Source organism: Mobula birostris, chromosome 6, assembly GCF_030028105.1.
Source record: "Mobula birostris isolate sMobBir1 chromosome 6, sMobBir1.hap1, whole genome shotgun sequence".
Classification (NCBI taxonomy): domain Eukaryota; kingdom Metazoa; phylum Chordata; class Chondrichthyes; order Myliobatiformes; family Myliobatidae; genus Mobula; species Mobula birostris.
The window spans coordinates 115,008,425-115,031,920 of NC_092375.1; the positions used below are offsets into that span (position 1 = coordinate 115,008,425).

At 43.8% G+C, this 23,496-nt stretch overlaps 1 protein-coding gene across 2 annotated transcripts in view; it reads right to left on the reverse strand.

Moving 5' to 3' along the window:
• map3k2 (mitogen-activated protein kinase kinase kinase 2) overlaps positions 1-23,496 on the reverse strand; it is a 78,604-nt gene that overhangs the window by 42,952 nt on the left and 12,156 nt on the right. The gene's annotated exons all lie outside the window — the stretch shown is intronic.

Below are 23,496 nucleotides of genomic sequence, written 5' to 3' on the forward strand. Positions count from 1 at the left end.
AAGATGAGAGGTGATAGATGGAAAAGGTAAAGGGCTAGAGAAGGAGAAATCTGATAGGAGAGGAGGGGGAACAGAGGAGAAAGGGAAGGGGCACCAGAGGGAGTTGATAGGCAGGTGAGGAGAAGAGATAAGAGGGCCACAGTGGGGAATTGAAGAAGAGGGAAAGGTGAAAATTACTAGAAGTTGGAGAAATCATTGTTCATGCCACCACGTTGGAGGCTGCCTAGACAGAATATAAGGTGCTACTCCTCCAACCTAAGAGTGACCTCATCATAGCAGAAGAGGAGGACATGGACTGACACCTCAGGATGGGAATGTGGATTGAATTAAAATGGTTAGCCTCCAGGAAATACTACTACTTGCAGTTGGAGCACAGGTACACGACAAAGCAATCCCCCAATCTAGATTGGTTCTCTGCAATGTAGAGGAGGCTGCATCGGGAGCACCAGATACAGTAGATCATCCCAACAGACTCACAGGTGAAGTTTTGCCTCACCTGGAAGGACTGTTTGGGGCCCTGAATGGGAGGAAGTGAATGGATAGGTGTAGCACTTTTTCTACTTGTAGAGAACAGCAAAACAAATCACATTCCTCCCTCTGAATCTGCTTTGGCCATCAGGCTTCAACTTCCAACTCCTGATTGACCTTCAGGCCCCGACCACCACTACTGACTCCCGGACTAGCCGAAGGAGGGACACCAAACTCCAAGCTCAAACTTGTGATAAGCAGTACAGGTTTTCCCAACCAGATGAGGCACTTTCCAAAGGCACATTGTCTGAACCACTCACATTCAGATTCATTCATCAAATATATAACAAATCATACAGTTTGAATTCTGCGGGTGGAACTACAATGGCACTCAACAGCATCTCCTTTGAGCTCAGCTGCAGAAACAGCTTAAGTTTTACCTTTAATGTCTCTCTTTTTTCCTTTTCAAAGTGGATGGGGTTCTGTTGGAGACCCTGACCTAGAGCTATAATCAAACTTCCATTCTTTGCGGTGAGGGGACCCGCTCCTGGGGCTCCTCGACCGGCCAATTTTCGATATTCCATGGACGCGGTCAAGAAGAGGCGCGCACCTTCAGGGTTCTGAGGCTTTGCGGCTCTCAGGACAAGCCGATTCTATGTTGGTGCCATTGACTGAAGAGTCGAGAGAGACAACCGAACACTGGGAACAGCAAATCAGAAGTGGGGGACTCTGCACTCAGCAAATTGCGCACTCTCTCTCTTTTTCTCGTTGGTTGGGGAGAGCTTATTGCCGATTCTTGAGTCAGGGAATTCGGGGCAAAAAAAAAACAATATAGAGACTTTAACACCGTAAATCAGCAAGTTATTTGTCTTTGGTCTCCCCTTGCTGTGAAAGGGGACGCCTCTCCGTCCCTTTATTAGGGAGAGAGAGTCTGTGGCATGTCGAATTGTTGGGTGACTGAGCAGTTTTGTTGCTCTGCAGATCTTGGTCTTTATTGGGGGCTTTGCTGTTGCTTGTTTGGTGGGTGGAGGGTGCTTTTTTCGCGGAAATGAGTGGGGGTGTTGCTTTGCTGCTGCTTGTGCGCGGGACAGCGGTTACCGGGGGATTGGAGTTCTAACATTTTTACTGTCACTCATTCTTTGGGGTATTTTTCTGTTTTGTGGATGTCTGTGAAGAACAGTAATTTGAGATTGTATACATTATCTGATATTAAATGGAACTATTGATCTATTGAACCTAACAATGCACTGGAGGCAGCCCACAAGTGTTGCCACATATTCTGACACCAACATAGTATGCCCAGCAAAAAAAAAATGACAACAATAAAACAAAAACAGCAAAACAAGCCCCGTGCTCACCCTCCCACCCACTCACACACACACACACACAGACAGACCTCCAGCTCCAAAACAAGCCAGTCCTTGGCCCATGACTTCCAGACTCACAGGGGGTTACCGACCTGGGTGTGGGCCGTCGTCGGCCCTTGTGCATAACCTACTGAAAAGGGCGTCAAAGGTTACAGGGCGATGGCAGAAAGATAGATTTGAGAGGGATAATAAATCAGCCATGAACGAATGGCAGAGCAGACTTGATGAGCTGAGTGGCCTAATTCATCTCAACTTATGCCTACATGAACCCCTGACCCAGGTCTTGCTGACCACGTCCTTAGCACCTGCTAACCAACCTCAGGCCTTGATTTCAGGACTTGTACGGGTCTCTGACCCCGGGACTTGCCAACCTTTGGTGGTGGGGTCACTGGCTCTTGTGACTCCCACCTACACCAATCTCTGACTCAGTTCTTGCTGACCTGGGGGAAATTACATCTCAATTTAACTCATGGGTACCTTGTATGGACAAGCACCTATTTAGATGGCCTCCACACAGATCATACTGTGCGTTGTGAAAGCTAGCCATTCAGTCCATGTGTGTGTCGCCCCTCCATGCATCCACATGTGTGTGTACATGCTTGTGTGAGAGCTGCCCTCAAATCAAGTCAGTCCCAGTTCAAGGTGAGAGTTTTTCTGAATGTAAGTGCCCCTCTGATAATCGGCTGCTCCTACAAGTTAATCTGGTACTGCTTACACATTCAGGATTTTGCCTTTGGAAGTGAAACGAATTTTAATTTGCAGAAGTTTCCGTTGAGCTAAAACCAGACATTGAGGCGTCACCAATTCCGCATTACATCAGTTTCAATCTCCATCGCTCCAGGAACTTTTGCTTGTGCTGCCAGCTACTGTAGAGATCAGAACAGGCTTTCTGAATTTGCAAATTTCTACAGATGTACCATGGAGGGCATTTTAATAGTTGCATCACCATCTTGTATGGAGGAACCACTACACAGGATTGGTAAAAGCAACAGAAAGTTGCAAAATCAGCCAGCTCCATCATGGGCACCAGCTTTGGCAGCATTGAGGACACCTTCAAAAGGTGATGCCTCAAAAAGGTGGCATCAATCATTAAAGACCCCTTATCATCCAGGACATGCCCTCTTCTCATTGCTAACATTGAGGTGGTGGTACAGGAGCCTGAAGCCGCACACTCCAAGGTTTTACGAACGGTTTCTTCCGCTTTCCCATCAGGTTACTGAATGGACAATGAACTCATGAACTGTACCTCAGTACTTTTTGGGGGGGGGGGGGATGGTCTCTTTTTTGCACTACTTATGTAATTTTTAAAATATAATCTTTATTATAATTTATAGTTTTTATAATTATTACAGATGGCAATGTACTTCTGCCACAAAACATCAAACATCACAACATATTAAACCTGATTCTGATTCCAAATGAATTTCTTCATCTGCAGTGATTTTTAAGTAACGTCAGTGCAGAAAACAACCAAATGTGCATGAACTGATATAAATAGATCAAGATAATTTATTGCCATTCTTCAGTACAGAGTGCAAAGAACCAATTGATTGTTATTCCAGATCTGATGCAGCATATAAAAAACACAATAAGCCAAATTAGCCCAAAACTCACAATAAATATAAATATAAAAGCAATCCTATAAAATAATTATCTAATCTGTAGTTTTCTTTTCTGAAGAATGAAGCTGTTATAATTTTGTAAGCACTAAGGTGACAGAAGGAATTCAACTTACAAAAGGGAACAGGATAAATAGTTGATTTGCAAGACTAAGGGGAAAGGTCATGGGATTGCTTTTAATTGGAGTCCTAGCAGTCAGCAAACAGAGAATGGTCTCCTGAGCAACTGTTCAAATACGAGGAGTGATTGATATGTCCGTGGCCTAAGGTAGAAGGAGATGACTTACACACATCAAAGTTGCTGGTGAACACAGCAGGCCAGGCAGCATCTCTAGGAAGAGGTACAGTCGACGTTTCGGGCCGAGACCCTTCGTCAGGACTAACTGAAGAAAGAGCTAGTAAGAGATTTGAAAGTGGGAGGGGGAGGGGGGAGATCCAAAATGATAGGAGAAGACAGGAGGGGGAGGGATGGAGCCAAGAGCTGGGCAGGTGATTGGCAAAAGGGATATGAGAGGATCATGGGACAGGAGGCCTGGGGAGAAAGACAAAGGGGTGGGGGGAACCCAGAGGATGGGCAAGGGGTATAGTCAGAGGGACAGAGGGAGAAAAAGGAGAGTGAGAGAAAGAATGTGTGTATAAAAATAAATAACGGATGGGGTACGAGGGGAAGATGGGGCATTAGCGGAAGTTAGAGAAGTCAATGTTCATGCCATCAGCTTGGAGGCTACCCAGACGGAATATAAGGTGTTGTTCCTTCAACCTGAGTGTGGCTTCATCTTTATACAGTAGAGGAGGCCGTGGATAGACATGTCAGAATGGGAATGGGATGTGGAATTAAAATGTGTGGCCACTGGGAGATCCTGCTTTATCTGGCGGACAGAGCGTAGGTGTTCAGCAAAGCGGTCTCCCAGTCTGCGTCGGGTCTCGCCAATATATAGAAGGCCACATCGGGAGCACCGGACGCAGTATATCACTCCAGCCAACTCACAGGTGAAGTGTCGCCTCACCTGGAAGGACTGTCTGGGGCCCTGAATGGTGGTAAGGGAGGAAGTGTAAGGGCATGTGTAGCACTTGTTCCGCTTACAAGGATAAGTGCCAGGAGGGAGATCAGTGGGGAGGGATGAGGGGGACGAATGGACAAGGGAGTCGTGTAGGGAGTGATCCCTGCGGAAAGCGGGGGGAGCGGGGGGAGGGAAAGATGTGCTTAGTGGTGGGATCCCGTTGGAGGTGGCGGAAGTTACGGAGAATAATATGTTTGGACCTGGAGGCTGGTGGAGTGGTAGGTGAGGACCAGGGGAACCCTATTCCTAGTGAGGTGGAGTGACAGCAGATGTGCGTGAAATGGGGGAGATGCGTTTGAGAGCAGAGTTGATGGTGGAGGAAAGGAAGCCCCTTTCTTTAAAAAAGGAGGACATCTCCCTCGTCCTGGAATGAAAAGCCTCATCCTGAGAGCAGATGCGGTGGAGACGGAGGAATTGCGAGAAGGGGATGGCATTTTTGCAAGAGACAAGGTGAGAAGAGGAGTAGTCCAGATAGCTGTGAGAGTCAGTAGGCTTATAGTAGACATCAGTGGATATGCTGTTTCCAGCGATAGAGACAGAAAGATCTAGAAAGGGGAGGGAGGTGTCAGAAATCGACCAGGTAAACTTGAGGGCAGGGTGAAAATGACCAGGTAAACTTGAGGGCAGGGTGAAAGTTACCAGGTAAACTTGAGGGCAGGGTGAAAGTTGTACAGCTCTCGTTACATGCACATGCAGGTCAACTCTTTGAGTTTTTCTGCAGAAAGTTTGAAGTTAAACTCATCTCCTTCTACCTTACGCCACGAACATCAATCACCCTGATAAGTTATTAACTTCAAACTTTCATCAAAGAGATGAAATGCGTGTGCATGTAAAGAGAGCTATATAACTCATCTCCTTCTACCTTAGGCCACGAACATATCAATCACCCCTGCTGTGGATACTTCCTGGAGGTCCAAGATTCGTATGCTCCACGACCGCTGGACTAAGATGTGTAAATGTAGGAGGGGACTATGTTGAAAAATAAGTGTGCTAGGTTTTCTAAAATTGACTCCTTCTACCTTAGGCCACGAACTTATCAATCACTCCTCATAGATTCCAACTAATTAAATGAGGAAGTCTCCTCAAAGAGAGCTTTGAAAATGTGGTCTACTCCATCTGAAATTAAATGAATCTTGAACTCAACAGGAACTGTCACATGTATTAAGTTAATTTAAGTTATAGTGTTAATGTCAGAAGTAGATCACAGAATGTTTACACCCCAAGACTTTGAATGGCACTACCATCACAAATCCCCTACTGTCAATATCTAGAGGTGAGGAGGGCTGAGTTACCATTGAAAAGAAACTGAACTAGATGGAGACAAGAAAATTTCCAAGTTACTGAATATCCCTTGAAGTATAGTTAAGTCAATCAGCAAGAAATGGAATTTATGGCACAGCTGTAAATCTGCCTAGAGCAAGCCATCCTGAAAAACTGAGAGACCAAGCAAAAGGGGGCTAGTGAGAGAGGCCACCAAAGAGAACTATGACAACTCTGGAGAGGTTACAAGCTCAGTGGCTGAGATGGGAGAGAGCTACAACAACTGTTGCCTGGGTGCTTCACCACTCGCAGCTAAAGACCTAAAGAGATATAAATCACCTGGATCAGATGAACTGCATTCTGAAGGAGGTAGCATTAGATATTGCGGAGGCATTAGCAATGAGCTTTCAAATATTATTGGACTCTGGCATGGTTCAACAGGACTGGAAAACTGCAAATGTCATTCCACTCTTGAAGAAAGGAAGAAGGCAGCACAAAGGAAATTATGGGCCAGTTAACCTGACCTCAGTGGTTGGGAAGATGTTGTAGTGAATTGTTAAGGATGAAGGTATGGAGTACTTGGTGACATAGGACAAGACAGGACAAAGTCAGCATGGGAAAATCTTGCCTGACTAACCTGATGGAATTCTTTGAGGAGATTACAAGTAGGATAGATAAAGGGAATGCAGTGGATGTTGTATATTTGGACTTACAGAAGGCCTTTGACGAGGTGCCACACATGAAACCGCTTACCAAGTTAAGAGCCCATGATATTACAGGAAACTACTAAAATGGTTAGAACATTGGTTGATTGGTAGAAGGCAGCAAGTGAGAATAAAAGGATCCTTGTCTGGTTGGCTGCCAGTGACTAGTGGTGTTCTGCAGGGGTCAGTGTCGGGACCACTTCTTTTTATGCTGTATATCAATGATTTAGATGATGGAATAGATGGCTTTGTTGCTAAGTTTGCAGATGATAAGAAAATTGGTGGAGGGGCAGGTAGTGTTGACCAAACAGGTAGGCTGAAAAAGGACTTAGACTGATTAGGAGAATAGGCAAGAAAGTGGCAAATGAAATACGATGTTGGAAAATGCATGGTCATGTACTTTTGTAGTAGAAATAAATGTGTAGACTATTTTCCAAACAGGGAGAACATCTAAAAATCTGAGATGCAAAGGGACTTGGGACTCCTTGTGCAGAACACCCTAAAGGTTAACTTGCAGATTGAGTTAGTGGTGAGGAAGGCAAATGCAATGTCAGCATTCATTTCAAGAGGTCTAGAATACGTGAGTAGGGATGTGATGCTGAGGCTTTCAAAATCTTTGGACTGTTGAAAGGCCTAGACAGAGTAGATGTGGAAAGGATGTTTCCCAAGGTGGGGGAATCTAGGAACAGAGGGCACAGCCTCAGGACAGAGGGGCATCCATTTAAAACAGAGATGCGGAGAAATTTCTCTAGCCACAGGGTGGTGAATTTGTGGATTTTTTTTTACCACACGCAGCTAGAGACCAGGTTGTTGGGTGTATTTAAGGGAGATATTGGCAGGTTCTTGATTGGACACGGCATCAAAGGATATGGGGAAAAAGCCGGGGAAATGGGGTTAAGGAGGAGGAAGAAGGGTTAGCCATAATTCAATGGTGGAGCAGACTCAATGGGCCAAATGGCCTTAGTCTGCTCCTATGTCTTGTGGTCCTATGGTCTTCATGGGAAAATGGAAAAGAGAAAGCCACTGTTGAAAAAACTCATGAAATTCTCCTTTACTATAGCATTGGAGAGGGATAGGAACAGACAAGTTAGGAAAGCGTTTAATTGGAGTAAGGGGAAATATGAAGCTATCAGGCAGAAACTTGGAGGTATTAACTGAGAACAGATGTTCTCAGGGAAATGTACGGAAGAAATGTAGCAATTGTTCAGGGGATATTTGTGTGGCGTTCTGCATTGGTATGTTCCAATGAGACAGGGAAAGGACGGTAGGGTACAGGAACCGTGGTGTACAAAGGCTATTGAAAATCTGGTCAAGAAGAAAAGAAAAACTTACAAAAGGTTCAAAACACTAGGTAATGATAGAGATCTAGAAGATTATAAGGCTAGTAGGAAGGGGATTAAGAATGAAATTAGGAGAGCCAGAAGAGGCCATGAGAAAACTTTGGCGGACAGGATTAAGGAAAACCCCAAGGCATTCTACAGGTGTGTGAAGAACAAGAGGATAAGACGTGAGAGGATAAGACCAATCAAGTATGACAGTGGAAAAGTGTGTATGGAACCAGTGGAGATAGCTGAGGTACTTAATGAGTACTTTGCTTCAGTATTCACTACAGAACAGGAATTTGGCAATTGTAGGGATGACTTACAGCGGATTAAAAAGCTTGAGCATATAGACATTAAGAAAGAGGATGTTCTGAAGCTTTTGGAAAGCATCAAGTTGGATAAGTCTCCGGGACCAGATGAGATGTACCCCAGGCTACTGTGGGAGGTGAAGGAGGAGATTGCTGAGCCTCTGGCAATGATCTTTGCATCATCAATGGGGATGGAGGAGGTTCCGGAGGATGGGAGGGTTGCAGATATTGTTCCCTTATTCAAGAAAGGGAGTAGAGATAGCCCAGGAAATTATAGACCAGTGAGTCTTACTTCGGTGGTTGTTAAGTTGATGGAAAAGATCCTGAGAAGCAGGCTTTATGAACATTTGGAGGGTAATAATATGATTAGGAATAGTCAGCATGGCTTTGTCAAAGGCAGGTCGTGCCTTATGAGCCTGATTGAATTTTTTTTGAGGATGTGACTAAACACATTGATGAAGGTAGAGCAATAGATGTAGTGTATATCGATTTAAGCAAGGCATTTGATAAGATACCTCATGCAAGGCTTATTGAGAAAGTAAGGAGGCATGGGATCCAAGGGGACCATGCGTCATGGATCCAGAATTGGCTTGCTCACAGAAGGCAAAGAGTGGCTGTAGATGGGTCATAGTCAGCATGGAGGTTGGTGATCAGTGGTGTGCCTCAGGGATCTGTTCTGAGACCCCTTCTCTTTGTGATTTTTATAAATGCCCTGCATGAGGAAGTGGGGGGATGGGTTAGTAAATTTGCTGATGACACAAAGGTTGGGGGTGTTGTGGATAGTGTGGAGGGCTGTTAGAGGTTACAGCGGGACATTGACAGGATGCAAAACTGGGCTGAGAAGTGGCAGACGGAGTTCAACCCAGATAAATGTGAGGTGATTCATTTTGGTTGGTCAAATATGATGGCAGAATATAGTATTAATTGCAAGACTCTTGGCAGTGTGGAGGATCTGAGGGATCTTGCAGACCAAGTCTATAGGACACTCAAAGCCGCTGCGCAGGTTGATTCTGTGGTTAAGAAGGCATACGGTCTATTGGCCTTCATCAATCGTAGAACTGAGTTCAAGAGCCGAGAGGTACTGTTACAGTTTTATAGTACCCTGGTCAGACCCCACTTGGAGTACTGTGCTCATTCCTGGTCACCGCATTACAGGAAGGATGTGGAAACTATAGAAAGGGTGCAGAGGAGATTTATAAGGATGTTGCCTGGATTGGGGAGCATTCCTTATGAGAATAGGTTGAGTGAACTCGGTCTTTTCTCCTTGGAGTGGTGGAGGACGAGAGGTGACCTGATAGAGGTATGTAAGATGATGAGAGGCATCAATCGTGTGGATAGTCAGAGGCTTTTTCTCAGGACTGAAATGACTAGTATGAGAGGGAACAGTTTTAAGGTGCTTGGAAGTACGTACAGAGGAGATGTCAGGGGTAAGTTTTTTTATGCAGAGAACGGTGAACGCATGGAATGGGCTGCCGGCAACGGTGGTGGAGGCGGATACGATAGGGTCTTTTAAGAGACTCCTGGATAGGTACAGGGAGCTTAGAAAAATAGAGGGTTAATTTTTAACTAAGTACATGTTCGGCCAAAGGGCCTGTATTGTGCTGTAGGTTTTCTATGTTTTCTATGATTCTATGAAATCTCAGCTAGAGTTTGCTAGAAGGCATGTGGGAGACTCTGAAGTCAGCTGGAAGAAGGTTCTACGGCCTGATGAAACCAAAATTGAGCTTTTTGGCCATCAGACTAAACGCTATGTTTGGCATAAGCCAAACATGGTACACCATGATCTCCCCCCATCTGTTTTGGCTCCACAGATGGATTACTATTCTGCTCTTCCAGAAGGCTAATTTTGTCCCTTACAATCCTTTTGCTCTTAACATATCTGTAGAATCCTTTAGGATTCTCCTTCATCTTATCTGCTAGAGCAATTTCATGCCTTCTTTTAGCCTTCCTGATTTTTTCCTTAACTGTTCTCTTGCATTTCTTGTATTCCATAAGCATATCATTTGTTCCTATTTTCCTACAACTAATGTGCACCTCCTTTTTTCTCTTAACCAGTGCTCATTATCTCTTGGAAACCAAGGTTCCCTACACTTGTTATCTCTACCTTTTATTCTGACAGGCTCATACAAGCTTTGTGCTCTCAAAATTTCATTTTTGAAGGTCTCCCACTTTCTAAGTACACCTTTGCCAGATAACAGCCTGTCCCAATTCACACCTGCCAGATCATTTCTGATACCATCAAAATTGGTCTTTCTCCAACTCAGAAACTCAAACTGTGGATCAGACTTAATTTTTGTATATTTACTTTGAAACTAATGGCATTGTAGTCATTGGATGTAAAGTGTTCCCCTACAGAAGCTTCTGTCACCTGTCTTGTCTCATTCCCTAATAGCAGATCCGGTATCGCATGCTTTATTGTTGGGATCTCTACGTTTGGAGGAAATTTCCTGAACACATTTGATAAACTCTACCCCATCTAGTTCTTTTAGAGAATGGGATTCCAGTCAATATATGGAAGGTTAAAATCACCTACCATAACAACCTTATGTTTCTTGCAACAGTCTGCAATCTCTTTACAAAACTTGTTGCTCGAAATCACTAGGACTGCTGGGTGGTCTGTAATATAGCCCCATTACCTTTCTTATTTCTCATTTCCATTCATAACAAATCACAAGAGAAGTTCTCCAGTCTGTCTTGATAGAGAACTGACATGACATTTTTCCTGACTAGTAACGCCACCCTTCCTCCTTTAATTTCTCCCACTCTGTCAAGCCTAAAACAATGGAAACCTGGAATATTGAGCTGCCAGTCCTGCACCTCCTGCAACCATGTCTCACTGATGGATACAACATCATAATTCCAGGTGTTGATCCATGCCCTGAGCTCATCCGCCTTTCCTATGATACTTCTTGCATTGAAATATACGCTGTTGAAGACAGTAGTCGCACCATGCTCAACCTTTTGATTCCTGACTTTGTCTCCGGTCTTACCAGCATCTACCTCCATAACCTTTCACTAACTGTTCTGGCACTCTGGTTCCTATCCCCCCACAGCTCTAGTTTAAACCCCACCATGCAGAACTAACCACGATGGATCCAGTGAGGAACCATTGGTAGCTTCATGACGCACATGCTTTCATGAAGCAAGCATAGCATGGAGACAAAGGTATTGATGTCATTTGGAATAAGCATTAAAATGATGATAAACTAGTCTAATTTGACTCATCAAATATTTTCTTTACAGCCCAGTATTGCACATATCACTAATTATGAAATATTATTGAATATAAATATGAAAATATATACTGAGTATCTTCAGTGAATTAGTGACCTAAATATTGTCAAAGAAGTTTAACTTAAAATTCATTTTGGGAAATTTAATTTGGACAGAACCAGGGCATAATCATTACTGAATACAGATGATGGATGCTGCTTCCTTGTGACAGCGCTCCTTGCAGGTGTGCTCAGTGGTGTGGAGAGATTTACCCATGATGGATTGGGCCGATTCCACCACTTCCTGTACACTATTCCATTCCTGGGTATTGGCGTTTACATACCAATGCAACTGTCAGGGTACTCTCCACTGTGCATCTATAAAAATCTGTGAGTTTGAATACAGACTCAATACCCCCAGCAACAATTGATGATGTCCGTCAGCTTTCCTAATCACTGTTCAGTGACAGATATAGGTATACTAATCAGTGCTGTGAACTAACATTATAGCATCAGTTCTTCATCCACAGTAGTGTAGCTCAGTATAATACAGAAGGTCCTATCCCCACAAGTATTGCACTGGACATATACTCACTAGTGTTAAAGCTTTGTATCCACCAGACCTTATCAATGCTGTAACAAAGTATTTCAAAGCGACAGACCAGCATTCTCATGTGTTGTGTTGTTATACAGAACTTTAAATTAGAGTTGTAGGGAGATTAGATTAGATTAGATTATGAGGACACACAGTCCTCTTTTATTGTCATTTAGTAATGCATGCATTAAGAAATGATACAATGTTTTTCCAGAATGATATCACAGAAACACATGACAAACCCACTTAAAAACTAACAAAAATCACGTAATTTTAACATATAGTTACAACAGTGCAAAGCAATACTGTAATTTGCTAAGAACAGACCATGGCACGGTAAAGGTCTCAAAGTCTCTCAAAAGTCCCATCACCTCACGCAGACGGTGAACCTCCAGTGCCGCCAACTTGCCGATGCAGCATCCTGGAAGCATCCGACCACAGTCCGGCTCTGAGTCCATCCGAAAACTCCGAGCCTCCCACCAGCTCTCCAACACCGAGCACCATCTCTGCCGAGTGCTTCGACCCCGGCCCCGGCAACAGGCAATAGGCAAAGCCGAGGATTTAGGGCCTTCTCCCCCCCAGAGATTCTTGATCACACAGTAGCAGCGGCAGCAAAGCGGGCATTTCAGAAGTTTCTCCAGGTGTTCCTCCGTGCTTCTCCATCAAATCCGGATTGTGCACGGCCCCCTAGATAACACATACGATATTCATTTGGAACAGCCGCGCGCGCTGCCATCTCCTCCTCCTCATCTTCTCTCCTTGAGATGGGAACCAGAGTGCAAGCACAGACAGTTGTGAGACAGGTGTTGTTACGACCTCAGACAAACCTCAAGAATCAAAACTTTGAGCATGCTGCAATTAATGCCCTGAGCTGTGTATATTTCAAAGTAAGAAGTACTGTCAGAAAGGTAAGTGTGCTCAGGACATGGATCAACACATGGAATTATTATATTGTAGCCATTAGTGACACTTGTTTGCAGGAACAGCAGGACTGGTAGCTCGATATTCCAGGATCCTGTTGTTTTAGACACAATAAAGCAGGAGGGATTAAGGGGGGAAGAACATAAGAAGATAAGAAATAGGAGCAGGAGTAGGCCATCTGGCCCTGTCCAGCCTATCCCACCATTCAATAAGATCATGGCTGATCTGACCATGGACTCATCTCCACCTACCTGACTTTTCCCCATAACCCTTAATTCCCCTACTATGCAAAGATCTATCAAACCTTGCCTTAAATATATTTACTGAGGTAGCTTCCACTGCTTCATTGGGCAGAGAATTCCAGATTCACCACTCTTTGGGAAAAGCAGTTCCTCCTCAGAATCAGAATTAGGTTTATTATCACCGGCATGTGACGCGAAATTTGTTAACTTAGCAGCAGCAGTTCAATGACATACATAATATAGAAGAAAAACAACAAAACAGTAATAAATAAATCAATCACAGTATACATATATTGAATAGATTAAAAATCATGCAAAAAGCAGAAATAATATATATTTTTAAAAGTGAGGTAGCGCCCAGGGGTTCAATGTCCATATAGAAATCTGATGGCAGAGGGGAAGAAGCTGTTTCTGAATCGCTGAGTGTGTGCCTTCAGGTTTCTGTATCACCTACCTGATGGTAACAGTGAGAAAAGGGCATGTCCTGGGTGCTGGAGGCCCTTAACAACGGATGCTACCTTTCTGAGACACCGCTCCTTGAAGATGTCCTGGGTACTTTGTAGGCTAGTGCCCAAGATGGAGCCAATTAAATTTACAACCCTGTGCAATAGCCCCACCCCACCCCCATACCAGACAGTGATGCAGCCTGTCAGAATGCTCTCCACAGATATCTATAGAAGTTTTTAAGTGTATTTGCTGACATACCAAATCTCTTCAAACTCCTAATATAGTTGCTGTCTTGCCTTCTTTATAACTGCATCAATATGTTGGGACCAGATTAGATCCTCAGAGATCTTGACACCCAGGAACTTGAAACTGCTCACTCTCTCCACTTCTAATCCCTCTATGAGGATTGGTATGTGTTCCTTCATCGTGCCCTTCCGGAAGTCCACAATCAGCTCTTTCATCTTACTGATGTTGAGTGCCACGTTGTTGCTGCGACACCACTCCACTAGTTGGCATATCTCACTCCTGTACGCTCTCTCGTCACCACCTGAGATTCTACCAACAATGGTTGTATTGTCAGCAAATTTATAGATGGTATTTGAGCTATGCCTAGCCACACAGTCATTGGTATATAGAGAGTAGTGCAGTGGGCTAAGCACACACCCCTGAAGTACACCAGTGTTGATCGTCAGCGAGGAGGAGAAGCTATCACCAATCTGCAAAGATGGTGGTCTTCCGGTTTGGAAGTCGAGGCTCCAATTACAGAGGGAGGTACAGAGGCCAGGTTCTGCAACTTCTCAATCAGGATTGTGGGAATGATGGTATTAAATGCTGAGCTATAGTCGATGAACAGCATCCTGACATAGGTGTTTGTGTTGTCCAGGTGTTCTAAAGCCATGTGAAGAGCCATTGAGATTACATCTGCCGTTGACCTATTGTGACGATAGGCAAATTGCAGTGGGTCCAGGTCTTTTCTGAGGCAGGAGCTCAGTCTAGTCATGACCAACACCTCTCAAAGCATTTCATCACTGTAGATGTGAGTGCTACTGGGCGATAGTCATTAAGGCAGCTCAGATTATTATTCTTAGGCACTGGTATAATTGTTGTCTTTTTGAAGTAAGTGGGAACTTCCGTCCTTATCTCCGTCCTAAATTTACTTCCATGAAACCTTGAGGCTACGTTCCCTAGTTCTAGTCTCACCTATCTTCCTGCCCCTTTCATAATTTTATACGTTTCTATAAGATCTCCTCTCATTCTTCTGAATTCCAGTGAGTACAGTCCCAGGTGACTCAATCTCTCATCAGAGTCTAACCTCCTGATCTCTGGAATCAACCTGGTGATTCTCCTCTACGCCACCTCCAAAGCTAGTACATCCTTCCTCAAGTAAGGAGACCAGAACTGCACGCAGTACTCCAGATGCCTCACTATTTCTTCTTTAATGATAGCTTTAAGCTTTTTCCCAACTACAGATGTTAGACTAACTGGCCTATAGTTACCTGCCTTTTGAACGTTGGTGTGACATTATCCTTTTTCCAATCTGCCAGGACCTGCCCAGAGAATTTTAGTAAATTATCAAAGTCTCTACTATAATCTCTACCATTTCTTTCAATACTCCGGGATGCATTCCATCAGGATCAGGGGACTTGTTTATCTTTAAGCCCACAAGTTTGCTCAGCACTGCCTCTTAAATCATAGCTATTGTAGCAAAGTTCTCACCTCCCATCACATTCATATCATCTCTCTTCGGCGTGATAGATGAGGGACCTATGTTCACTTTAGCCACCCTTTTCTGTTTTATATAATTATAAAAACTTTTACTACCCATTTTTATATTTTATGCTATTTTATCATAATCTATCGTCCTTTTCTTTTTTGCTCACTTACTGGTTCTTCATTGCTTTTTAAAGTTTTCCCAATTTTCCAGTTTCCCATGACCCTTGGTGACTTCGTACTCACAAGCTTTTAGTTTGATGTCTTCTTTTATTTCCTTAGTTATCCAAGGCTGGATCTCCTCACCCTTATTGTCCCTGCTTTTAACTGGAATATACTTCAGTTGAGCACTGTGAAAAATCTCTTTGAAAGTCTTCCACTGTTCCTCAACTATCCCACTATATAGCCTGTGTTCCCAGTCTACCTTATCTAACTCCTCCCTCATCCCATTGTAGTCTTCCTTGTTTAGGCATAATACACTGGTTTTAGATTGAACTATTGCATTTTCCATTTGTATGAGAAACTCAATCATACTATGATCACTCTTTCTAAGAGGATCCCTAGCTACAAGATTGCTAATTTTACCTGTCTCATTGCACAGGACCAGATCCAAGATAGTAGGTTCAATAACATGCTGTTCAAGAAAGCTATCACATATGCATTCTATGAAGTCCTCCTTAAGAATGCCTTGACCAACTTGATTCACCCAATCTACGTGCAAGTTAAAGTCCCCACAATAAATGCGGCTCCATTCTTACATGCCTATGATATTTCTTGGTTTATTACCTGTTCCACTGTGATGTTATTATTTGGTGGCTGATAGATATCTCCCACCAGTGATATTTTTCCCTTAACTATTCCTAACCTCTACCTAGATGGATTCAACATTCTGCTCCTTAAATATTACATCGTCTCTCACTACTACCCTGATCTCATCCTTAATGAAGAGCACTACCCTACCTCCCTTCCCTTCCTGCTCATCCTTCTGTATTACCTAATATCCCTAGATATTTAATTCCCAATCCTCTCCACCCTGAAGCCAGGCATGGTGTTACCTGCCAGGGAAAATGTCACGGCAGTGCTCAGTCTGGACAAACTGGAGAACTCTTCTAGTGGGGCTTTATGGGTGGAACTGAGAAATAAGAAAGGTATGACCACTTGAATGGGGCTATATTACATTTGTTCCCAGAGGAACAAATGTCCAGAGGGACTGCAGACTGTTGCAAGAAACATAAGGTTGTTCTATTACGTGATTTTATCTTTCCATTTATTAACTGACACTCTCATACTGTAAAATAACTAGATGGGATAGACTTTGTCAAATGTGTTCAGGAAAGTTTTCTCAACGTATTGTCCCAACAAAAGAGTGTGCAATACTTTATCTGCCATTAAGGAATGAAACAGGGCAGGTGACAGAAGTTTGTGTAGGGTAATATTTTGCATCTAGTGATCACAATGTCATTAGTTTCAAAGTAAATATGCAAAAAGATAAGTCTAGTCCGCGGTTGAGATTCTAAATTGGAGAAAGGCCAATTCTGATGGTATTACAAAGGATCTGGCAAGTGGGAGGTCTTCAAAAAAGAAATTTTGAGAGTACAAAGCTTGTATGAGCTTATCAGAATAAAAGATAAAGATAACAAGTGTAGGGAACCTTGGTTTTCAAGAGATATTCAGGCCCTCGTTAAGAAAAACAGAGGTATACAGTATACCAGGTATAGGCAGGTAGGATCAAAAGAGGTAGTTATGGAGAATAATAAATGGAAGAGCACACTTAAGAAATAAATCAGGAGGGCTAAAAGAAGGTATGAGGTTGCCATATCAAACAAGGTGAAGGAGAATCCCAAGGGATTCGACATATATGTTAAGAGCAACAGGATTGCAATGAACAAAATTGGTCCTCCGGAAGATCAGAATGGTAATCCAAGCGTGAAGCCAAAGGAGATGGCAGAGATCTTAAAAGCATTTTTTGCATCTGTGTTTACTCAGGAGGTGGACACAGGCTCTATAGAAGTAAAGCAAAACAGTTAAAACTTCATGAATTCCAAACAGCTTACAGAGGAAGAGGTGTTTACTGTCCTGAGGCAAACTTGGGTGGATAAATTCGAGGGCCTGACAAGGTGTTCCCTTGGACCCTACAAGATGCAAGTGCAGAAATTCTTGGGGCCCTGGCAGTGATGTTTAAATCATCCTTAGTGACAGGTGATAGCCAATGTTGTTTCGCTGTTTAAGAAAGGCTGTAAAAATAAAACAGTGAGCCTAACGTCAGTAGTGGGAAAGTTATCGGAAGGTATTCTAAAGGACCAGATATATTAGTATTTGGATAGACATGGACTGTAAGGATAGACAACATAGCTTTGTGCAATGGTAGGTCGTGTCTGACCAAACTTATATAGGTTTTTAAGGAAGTTACCAGGAAAGTTAATGAAGGCAAGGCAGCAGATGTTGTCTATATGGCAAGGCATTTGACAAGGCCCCGCATGGGTGGTTGGTCAAGAAGGCTCAGTCACTCAGCATTCAAAATGAGGTAGTAAATTGAATCACACACCACACTTTCAAAATTCAGGTGAAGGGTCTCAACCTGAAACATCGACTGTTTACTCTTTTCCATAGATGCTGTCTGGCCTGCTGAATTCCTCCAGCATTTTGTGTGCGTTGCTTGGATTTCCAGCATGTGCACACATCCTCTTGCTGGAAATTGGATTACACATTGGTTTTGTGGGAAAAGCCATAAAGTGGTAGTAGAGTGTTGACCCCCTGACTGAAGGACTGTGACTAGTGGAGTGCTGCAGGCTCGGTGCTCGATCTGTTGTTGTTTGTCATCTCTATCAATGATCTGGATGATAATGTGGTTAACTGGATAACGATAATATGGATGACACCAAGATTGGGGATGACAACAAGGAACACTATCATGGCTTGAGCAGGATCTGGAACATCTGGAAAAATGGGCTGAAAAATGGCAGATGGAATTTAATGCAGACAAGTGCGAGGTTTTGCACTTCAGTTGGACCAAACAGCGTAGGTCTTACATGGTGAAAAGTCGGGCACTTTGGAGTGTGGTAGAACAAAGGGATCTGGGAATACAGGTACATAATTCGTTGAAAGTGTTGTCACAGATGGATAGGGTCAGAAAGAAAGCTTTTGGTACATTGGCCTTCATAAATTACAGTATTGAGTACAGGGGATAGGATGTTATGTTGAAGCTGTACAAGATGTTGTTCAGGGCTAATTTGGAATATTGTGTGCAGTTTTGGTAAAAGAGTACAGAGAAAATTTGCAAGGATGTTGCCAAGTCTGGAGGACCTAAGTTATATGGAAAGATTGAATAGGTTAGAACTTTATTCCTTGGAACATAGAAGATTAAGAGGAGATTTGATAGAGGTATACAAAATTACGTGTGGTATAGATAGGGTAAATGCGAACAGGTTTTTTTCCATTAGGGTTGGGTGGGACTACAACTAGAGGTCATGGGTTAAGGGTGAAAGGTGAAATGAGGGGAAACTTCTTCACTCAGAGGGCCGTGAGACTGTGGAATAAACTGTCTGTGCAAGTGATGAATGTGAGCTCAATTTCGACGTTTGAGAAGTTTACGGTCCCAGTAAAGGTCAATGGGTGTAGGCAGCTTAACTGGCTTAGCATGGACTAAATGGACTGAAGGGCTTGTTTATGTGCTGTACATTTCTATGACTCTATGAGAAGCACAACCTTTACAACCAGTCCTGTACCCAATACTACACAGTGATAGACTTGTTTCCAGTAGTAATATAAAATGTACAACGAAGCAATGGAGCTCTGATCTCCAGTAGTGTACCAGTGGTGTACAGTGACAGGCCTGTCCTCGTCTCGATAGAGAAGTGTGAGACAGTGACAGATCTCTGTTATGATACTGTGCGATCACTCAAGTCAAGTATGATGCCTCCTCAGGTACTGTCTATTGGTGGGTCCTTAGGTGGCTGTAGAGGCTGATCTGGGATCCTCATAATCCAGAATGTTAGGACCAATTGCTTTAATTGGCCAAGTCACTGGGTATATTTAAGGCAGAGGTTGATAGATTCTTGATTGGTCAGGGCATGAAGGGATACAGGGAGATGGCAGGAGATTGCGGTTGAGAGGGAAATGGATCAGCCATGATGAAATGATGGAATAGACTCAATGGGCTAATTCTGCTCCTGTATCTTTTGGTCTTATGCAGATTGCCTGTGTGTGACTTTATTTAACATGGAAGGCTTTAACATGGGCAGCAACCACACGGTCCTTGACAGATCAGGGTCAGGGTCCAGTGACATAGAATGTAAGATTCCCTGCTGCAGCCTTCCTCCACCTTCACTGCCATTATGATGTGTCATCACCTCCCACCAGCTCCAGCGTTGATATCTTGGTTGGATCATTCTTAGTCTGGAACTTCCACCTTGACCTTACTGCCATGGGTGACCCTACCAGGAGCTAAGCGCATCACTCTCAGGATGTCAGGAACTCACGAGCTTCTCCACCACAGTAAGGTGACAGTCCTTGGAGAAGTAGTTCAAGTTTATTGTCACCTGAGTGTACATATATACACCCAAACAAACCAATGCTCCACCAGACCTTGGTGCATCCACAAAACATATATCACTCACAGCACAAGTAAACAGCAAACAGCTCGCTGTCCTAGTGGTGAGACCTCAGTGGTGGCAGGGCATTCATTAGTCTCACAGTCTGAGGGAAGAAGCTATTACCCAGTCTAGCAGTCCTAGTCCTGATGCTCCTGTACCTCCTTCTCAATGGTAGTGGGTGAAAGAGATCGTGGGATGGGAGGTAGGGATCCTCAACAATGCTTCAGGATCTTTGTCTACAATGCCTCTAATCATCTTATACACCTCTATCAAGTCATCTGTCATCTTCCTTTGCTCCCGAGAGATAAGCCCTACCTCATTCACCTAAACGTGCTCTCTAATCCAGTCAGCATCCTCTGCACCCTCTGCTTCCATATCTTCCCTATAACGAGATGATCAGAACTGAACACAATATAATGCTGGAAGAACTCAGCAGGTTGGGCAGCATGTGATCTTTGGTTACATTATAAATACTTTGCTATCATGCTGACAGGGACAGGTCTATCGTGTAACGAATGGGTGCAGCATCGATAAAGAAGATTGGCTTTATTTGTCACATGCATTTTAGAGCATACTGAGAAATGAACCTTGCATCAACGAACAATATAGTCCGAAGGTACACTGGGGGCAACCCACAAGTGTCACCAATATAGCATGCCCACAACTCTATAACCCTAGCTCACGTCTTTTTGGAAATGTGGCGACAAACCCACAGGGCAACATACAAATTCCTCACAGATAGCAGTGGAAATTGAACTCTAATTAGTGATTGCTGGCACTGTAAAATGTTGTGCTAACTGCTGCACTACCACACTGCCCTTTTAGGTTTTTGTCACTAACGTAGACCATCATTTCTCGCACTTCACGCTCACCAATCTCTCCCAGGATGCTTTGCAGCTGAGCTCTGACATCCTTTATCCTAGCACCAGGAAAATATCATACCACCCCTCACTACTCTTCATAAACTGTCCAGCCATCAGAATCAGGTTTATTATCACTGACAAATGTTGTGAAATGTGTTGCTTTACAGCAGTGGTACAGATGCATACATAAAAAATACTAAAAGTTACAATAAGGATAAGAGGGAGGTGAGGGGATGAAGAGCCGCACTTGGAGTAAGTGAGCAAAGTTGGACCCCTTATCTGAGAAAGGATGTGCCGGTATCGGAGAGGGTCCAGAGGAGATTCACGAAAATAATCCCAAGAATTAAAGGGATAACACGCATCTCTGTGGTGCGGCTGTGCTGATGGAGATTGTGGAGAAGATGTTTTTGCCATCTGAATTGTCTGCGGTCTGCAAGTGAGGAAATCCATGATCCAATTGCACAAGGGGGTATTGAGGCCCAGGCCTTGGAGCTTACTGAGTAGTTTTGAGGGGAAGATGGTATTAAGTACTGAGCTGTTATCGATAAAGGGCATCCTGATGTGTGCACCTTTGCTGCCCAGATGTTCCAGGGTTGTGTGAAGAGCCAATGTGATGGCATCTGCTGTGGACCTTGCTTCAAATTGAAGCAGATTCACGTCACCACTCAGACAGGAGCTGATATGTTTCAGCACCAGCTCTCAAAACTTTTCATCACTGTGAATGCAAGTGCCACAATGTGATAGTCATTGAGGCAGGTTACCATGCTTTTCTTGGGCACCAGTACGATTGAAGCCTGCTTGTAGCAGGTGGGTACCACACACTGCTGGAGTGAGCAGTTGAAGATATTCATGAGCACACCAGCCAGCTGGTCAGCACAGGTCTTCAGTACTCAGCCAAGTACTCCGTCTGGATTCTTTCCTTGGATTCACTCTCTTGAAGGTAGACTGCAAGTCACCTTCAGATCCTGAGATTAAAGGATCATCAGGGGACATGGGGCTGCACGATGGTTCTTCCCTGCTCTGGTGGTCAAAGCAAGCATAGAAGGCATTGAGCTCATCTGGAAGTGAAGCTCTGCTCTCCCCCATGTCGCTAGATTTGCCTTTATAGGAGGTTACGGCATTCAACTCGTTGATGGGATTAATTCCAATTAGAATCATGGTTAGCAAAGATATTATGAGCCAAAGGGCCCTTTCCTGTGCTGTACTGTTTTATCCACTAACCTATATTCAACAGGATTAGTTAGAGACACGTCTACCCATCTGCCAAACGTTAGACCTGTATCTATCAGTACAATAAAAAAAAGTATTTATAATGTAGCCAGACACCAGATTTCTCAAGAGCTGTAATGTCTTCTAACACTTCTGCACCAGTGTTATACAGTGAGAGACTTCTTCCCATCATAAAAAAAGTGTAGAGCAATAGACCAGACCTCTCCAATAACCATAATAACCAGGAATGAAATAGGGAAGTAGGGAAGAAGGGAAAAGTCAGTACAATATAAAACACAGAAAGAGAAATATTCAGTGACATTTCAGAGACCAAATCAGCATTACATGCTGTTATCCAACAGAGACATAGAAGTACCATTCAACGGGGTAGCTGTGATGAAAATCAGACCTGTTCCCAATAGTACATTATACCAGTAGAATACAGCAAACACGTCTCTATCAGTACTGTACCCCAGTGTTATACAGCGACAGATCCATCCCCACCCCTACAGTACCCCAGAGTCACATCAGTGACAGATCTGTCCCCAATGGTACTGTACCCTGAGGTAATACAGTGACATACCCGGACCCACTGGTACAGTAAGTACCCTGGTGTTATACAGTGACATACCCATCCCCACTGATAATGTACCCCGGTGCTATATGGTGACATACCCGTCCCCACTGGTACCACACCCTGGTGTTATACAGTGACATACCCATTCCCACTGTTACTGTATCCCCATGTTATACAATGACATACCCATCCCTGCTGGCATTCTACCCCAGTGTTATACAGTGACATACCACCACCACCCCCAACCCACCCACTGGTACTGTGCCTCAGTGTTATACAGTGACATACCCATTCCCACTGGTACAGTACCCTGGTGGTGTACAGTGACATATCTGGGCCTACTGGTACTGTACTCTGGTGTTATACAGTGACATACCTGTCCCTACTGATACTGTACACTGGTATTATACAGTGACAGACCCATCCCCACTGGTATTGTGCCCCAGTATTATACTCTGACAGACCCATCCGCAACGGTACTGTATTCCAGAGTATCTTGTACCCCAGTGTTATACAGTGAGAGACCTGTACCAACTGGGTTGGTATCTCAGTGTTACACATCCACAGACCTGCCCCCACCAGTACCAAAGACTCACAGTATAGTATACAGTGACAGAACAGTCCCCACCGTTGCCAAACACTCACATTATACAGTGACAGATCAGTCCCCAACGGTACCAAACACTCACATTACTCAGTGACAGACCTGTCCCTACCAGTACTGTACCCTGGATTTATACAGAGACACACCCATCCCTACCGGTACCAAACACTCACATTATACAGTATACTTATCCCACAAGTACTGTACCCCTATATTATTCATGATAGACCCATCTCCACCAGTACCGTAGCCCACTGTTATACACTGACAGACATGTCCTCACCAGTATTGTACTGTGGCATTACACGGTGACAGATCTGTTCCCTGGTGTTATACAGTGACAGACCCATCCTCACTGGTACTGTAGCCCGATGTGGTTTTAACACCGGCATACAGTATCAATGGGGATGGGTCT